Below are 5,991 nucleotides of genomic sequence, written 5' to 3'. Positions count from 1 at the left end.
AGCCCAGGAGTTTGAGGCTTCATTGAGCTATGATTGTGTTGCTGTACTCCAGCCTGGATGACCCAGTGAGATCTTGTCTAAAAAAGAAAAAAAACTGCAACTATATGAACTCTTTTCCCAGATTTGACAGGTTTTTTTTGTATCCACTTTGCAACTATAAGAACTCTTTTTCCAGATTTGACTCAAAGTAGATGCAAATGAAGTGAATGACATGAAAAGATGCTCCACAATGTGATCCATTAAGGAAATGAACATCAAAACCACAGTGAATGCTGCTTCACACCCACTACGATGACTGTCATAAACAAGACAGAAAATCACAAGTGTTAGCAAGGATATGGAGAAATAATTGGAACCCTCTACGCTGTTGGTGGGAATGTAAAATGGTGCAGCTGCTTTGGAAAACAGTTTGGCAGCTCCCCAAAATGTTAAACATAGGGCTAGAGCATTCCTACGTGTATATATATCCCAGAGAACTGGAAGCATATATTTACCCAAAGACTTGTGGAAACAACCTAAATGTCCATCAGTTGACGAATGGGTAAACAAAATGTGGTCTGCTCATACAACGGAAAATTCTTTGGCCATTAAAAGGATTGATTTTTTGTTTGTTTGTTTGTTTTGAGATAGGGTCTTGTGCTATCTCCCAGAGTGGAGCGCAGTGGCACAATCTCAGCTCACTGCATCCTCGATCTTCCGGGCTCAAGCAATCCTCCTGCCTCAGCCTCCCGAGTAGCTGAGACCACAGGTGCATGTCACTTCCTGCTAATAAGAATGAAATATTGATACCTACTGCAATGTGGATGAACCTTGAAAACATAATGCTAAGTGAAAGAAGCCAGTCACTGGCCAGCCCGGGCAGATCACAGCTGTAATCCCAGCACTTTGGGAGGCCAGAGCAGGCAGATCACCTGAGGTCAGGAGTTCGAGACCAGCCTGGGCAACATGGTGAAACCCCCTCTCTACTAAAAAACAAAAATTAGCCAGCTGTGGTGAGATGTGCCTGTAATCCCAGCTACTCGGGAGGCTAAGGCAGGAGAATCTCTTGAACTCGGGATGTGGAGGTTTCAGTGAGCTGAGATAGTGCCGTTGCACTCCAACTTGGGTGGCAGAGCAAGATTCCAACTAAAAAAAAAAAAAAAAAAAAGGTCTGGGCGCAGTAGCTCACGCCTGTAATCCCAGCACTTTGGGAGGCCGAGGCGGGTGGATCACGAGGTCAGGAGATCGAGACCATCCTGGCTAACACGGTGAAACCCCGTCTCTACTAAATATACAAAAAATTAGCCAGACATGGTGGCGGGCGCCTGTAGTCCTAGCTACTCAGGAGGCTGAGGCACAGAATGGCGTGAACCTGGGAGGCGGAGCTTGCAGTGAGCTGAGATCGCACCACTGCACTCCAGCCTGGGCGACAGTGCGAGACTCCGTCTCAAAAAAAAAAAAAAAAAAAAAGCTAGAAGAGAATAATTGTGATGTTCTAAACACAAAGAAAAGGTAAATGAGGTGATGGATATCCCAGTTACCCTGATTTCATCATTGCACATTGCATACGTGTATCAAAACATCACATGTATCCCCACAATATGTACAACTATGTTATGTCAAAAAATACAAAAAAGGGAGAGTATGTTATGGGTTGTCTAGAGCTGGAAGGATGTTGAGGAGAAATAGGGAGTGACTACTAATGGGTATGAGGTTTCTTTTTGAGGTGAACAAATGTTTTAAAATAGAATCTGGTGAGGCAGGCATGGTGGCTCACGCCTGTAATCCCAGCACTTTGGGATGCTGAGGCGGGTGGATTGCTTGAGCTCAGGAGTTCAAGACTAGCCTGGGTAACACAGTGAAACCCTATCTCTACTAAAGTACAAAAAATTAGCCGGGCATGGCGGCATGCACCTGTAATCCTAGCTACTCGGGAGGCTGAGACAGGAGAATGGCGTGAACCTGGGAGGCAGAGGTTGCAGTGAGCTGAGATTGAACCATTGCACTCCAGCCTGGGCGACAGAGCGAGACTCCATCTCAAAAAAAAAAAAAAAAAAAAAAAGAGTCTGGTGATAATTGCACTATTCTGTGAATATACTAAAGTCACTGAATTGTACACTTTTTAAAATTTTATTTTTATAGAGACAATGTCTCACTGTGTTGCCCAGGCTGGTCTTGAACTCCTGAGTTCAAGTAATTCTCCCACCTCGGCCTCCCAAAGTGGTGGGATTACAGGCATGAGCCACCGCTCCCGGCCAGAATTGTACACTTTGAAGAGGTAAATTGTATGGTATACACATTATATCTCAATAAAACAGGCTGGATCAAAAAGCCAAATACCGCTCATTCTCACTTGTAAGTGGGAGCTAAACGTTGAGTACTCAGGGACATAAAGATGGCAACAATAGAAACTGGGGACTTCTAAAGAGGGGAGGGAAGACGGGAGAGGGCAAGGGTTGAAAAATTGTTGGGTACTATGCTCAGTACCTGGGTGACGGGATCAGTCGTACCCCAAACCTCAGCATCATGCAATATACCCAGGTAACAAGCCTGCACATGTACCCCCTGAATCTAAAATGAAAGTTGAAAAAGATAAAATGAAATAAACCTATTAAATAAAAAGTGGAGACCTGAGGATAGCCACAAGAGGGCGCTCTGAGCACAGGGTTACCACCTCCCTTGGGAACGGAGTTTCTCGGCCACGCCTCAAACTATGGCCTCACCTTCGAGGCCCTGGCCACGCCTCTGGGACTGTGGTCACACCCCCAAGGCCCTAGCCCCACCCCTACACCTTAACCACACCCTCAGGTCCTGGTCACACCCTCAAAGCAGTGTCTGAAGCAGCCCATTCACGCCCCCAACTCCCCAGACTCTGACCACAAATGCATACACAGACTTAGAGATCCTCGGAAACATAGAACCTTAAACCATAGACTTTTCTTTTTTCTTTTTCTTTTTTTTTTTCAGACGGAGTCTCGCTCTGTCGCTCAGGCTGGAGTGCAGTGGCGCGAACTCTACTCACTGCAACCTCCGCCTCCCGGGTTCAAGCGATTCTCGTGCCTCACGCTCCCGAGTAGCTGGTATTACAGGCGCATCTCACCACACCCAGCTAATTTTTTGTATTTTTAGTAGAGACAGAGTTTCACCATGCTGGCCAGGCTGGTCTCGAACTCCTGACCTCAAGTGATCTGCCCGCCTCGGCCTCCCAAAGTGCTGGGATTACAGGCGAGAGCCACCGCGCCTGGCCAAAATCACAGACTCTTAAACCATGACTTTTACTTTGAAATCATTTGTTTTTCTTTTGAAATTATTTTAAAGTTACAGAGAAGTTGCAAGAATAGTTTCAGACATTATGTCCCTTTGCCTCTAAATGCTTCAGTTGCGTTCCAAGTGTAAGGACGTTCTCTTACACCACCACAGTACAGAGGAGCAGTGTACATTTCTCAGTGACACTAGTATCCAACAGTGCAGCCTGTATGCAAATTGCCAGCTGTCCCCAAACTATCTGTCATAGCAAAAAGTTTTCATCTCTTCAGTTTCCTTCAGTCTGGTACAGTTCCTTGGCCTTTCTTTGTTTTTCATGGAATTGACATTTTTGAAGATTGTAGGCTAGTTCTTTTGGAGAAGGTCTCCTTGATTTGGGTTTGTGTGATGTTTCCTTGTGATTAGATTCTGGTGGCAGGAGTGTTACAGAAGTGATGCTGTGTCCTTCTCTGTACATGGTATCAGGAGGCACACGATGCTGGTTGTCCCATGAATGCTGACAGATTTGGTCGGTTGGTTATGGTGAATCATGGAATTCCAGACCTATTGATTCACCAAGTCAGTCTCTTCCATCCCTGGGACACAGTTTCCCTTTCTATAAAATAAAAGTCTGGCTTATGTGAAGGTCTGCAAACACACTTAAAGAACAGATGTGTTCGGCTGGGTGCGGTGGCTCATGCCTGTAATCCCAGCACTTTGGGAGGCCGAGGTGGGCGGATCATGAAGTCAGGAGATCGAGACCATCCTGGCTAACACGGTGAAACCCCATCTCTACTAAAAATACAAAAAATTATCTGGGCATGGTGGCGGGCGCCTGTAGTCCCAGCTACTCGGGAGGCTGAGGCAGGAGAATGGCATGAACCCAGGAGGCAGAGCTTGCAGTGAGCTGAGATCGCGCCACTGCACTCCAGCCTGGATGACAGAGCGAGACTCCGTCTCCAAAAACAAACAAACAAACAAACAATGAAAAAAAAAAGATGTGTTCTGTTTACCTCTCACACTCTTTTTTTTCTTTTTCTTTTTTGAGACAGAGTCTCCCTCTGTCGCCCAGGCTGGAGTGCAGTGGCTGAATCACAGCTCACTGCAACCTCTGCCTCTGGGTTCAAGCAATCCTTCCACCTAAGTCTCTCAAGTTGCTGGGTGCCACCATACCTGGCTAATTTTTGTAGAGATGGGATTTTGCCATGTTGCCCAGGCTGGTCTTGAACTCCTGGCCTGTCCACTCACCTTGGCCTCCCAAAGTGCTGGGATTACAGGTGTGAGCCACCGTCCCCTGACTCTGTGTGTGTGTGTGTGTGTGTGTGTGTGTGTGTGTGTTTGAGGCAAAGTCTCTCTATGTCACTCAGGCTGGAGTGCAGTGACATGGTCACAGCTCACTGCAGCCTCAACCTCCTGGGCTCAAGCGATCCTCCCACCTCAGCTTTCTGAGTATCTGGGACTGCAGGCACATGCCACCGTGTTTGGGGTTAGAGCCGGGGTCTACCCATGTTGCCCAGGATGGTCTTGAACTCCAGGGCTCAGTCTGTCCTCCCACCTCAGCCTCCCAAAGGGTTGGGATTACAGGTGTGAGCCACTGTGCCCGGCCAATGCTCTTAAAGTCATTTTTTGGAATGTCACAGGCATTTAGAATCTGGCAGATTTCATGCACGCATCTAGGAGAGATGTCCTCTGCCTTTCTGGGTTTACTCAATGTGGTGAGGACAAGCAAGTGGGGCCCTGAGAAATGCATTGAAGGTATGACTTCTGGCGTTAGAGCTGTCCCCGGAATGCTAGGACTGTCACCCATGAGGAGCTTTGGAAGTTGAGGGGTGAGTGATTAAATTATTATTATTTTTTTCTGTTACCCAGGCTAGAAGTGCAGTGGCACGATCTTGGCTCACTGCAACCTCCCCCTCCCAGGTTCCAGCAATCCTCTCACTTCCGTCTCCCTAGTAGCTGGGACTACAGATGTGTGCCACCATATTCAGCACATTTTTGTATTTTTAGAACAGATGGCGTTTCACCATGTTGGCCAGGCTATGAGTGCTTAATTCTGTGGAGGCTGGGAGGCTGGAGACCCCAAGCAGGACCCTTCCCCCATCTTTGGAGTCTGCCTTTCTCCAGCGGAAGGGGGAAGACTGTGGAAGGCCATGTGCCCAGTCCCAAGGTCTAGGAGGCTGAGAGGGGATTTCCATGTGTACAGAGGCCAGATCCCTTGTTTTAGAGAAGTTACTTACAAAGTTCAGTGCTGGGTTCAGCTCTCAGGCCTGGGTACAGTTTCTCATACACGAAAAGCCACATCACCCACAGCCTAGATCCACAAGCACAAGAGGACTTCCAATACACTCCAGGCTGATGATGGGCCAGGTCCTGTGCTAAGTGCCTGACACCCACACTTTCATTAAATGCCCAACAACCCATCAACCCCAAGGGGTCGGGGGGATTCCCTTTTTACAGGTGAGGAAGCTGAGGCTCAGTGTGGTGAAGTCACTTCACCTTGAGTCATTTAGTCATTTGGTGGCAGAGCCCTGGTTGTGACAGATACATGTGTGGCCCCTCAATAACCATTCTCTCCTCCTCCTTTTGTAACAGAACCCCTGAATTTTGGCTAGGTACATGCCGCCCAGATAAAACCACATTTTCCAGCCTCTGTTGTGATAGGTGTGGTCATGTGACTAAATTCTGGCCAAATAGGATGTGATGTGTATGATGTGTATGACTTATGGGTTGTAGCTTTAAAGGTAGGGTCATACAGTTGACTTTTGTTTC

This window comes from Pongo pygmaeus, chromosome 20 (assembly GCF_028885625.2).
Source record: "Pongo pygmaeus isolate AG05252 chromosome 20, NHGRI_mPonPyg2-v2.0_pri, whole genome shotgun sequence".
Classification (NCBI taxonomy): domain Eukaryota; kingdom Metazoa; phylum Chordata; class Mammalia; order Primates; family Hominidae; genus Pongo; species Pongo pygmaeus.
The sequence above is the reverse complement of the archived record's forward strand: the minus strand, read 5'-3'. Positions refer to the sequence as shown.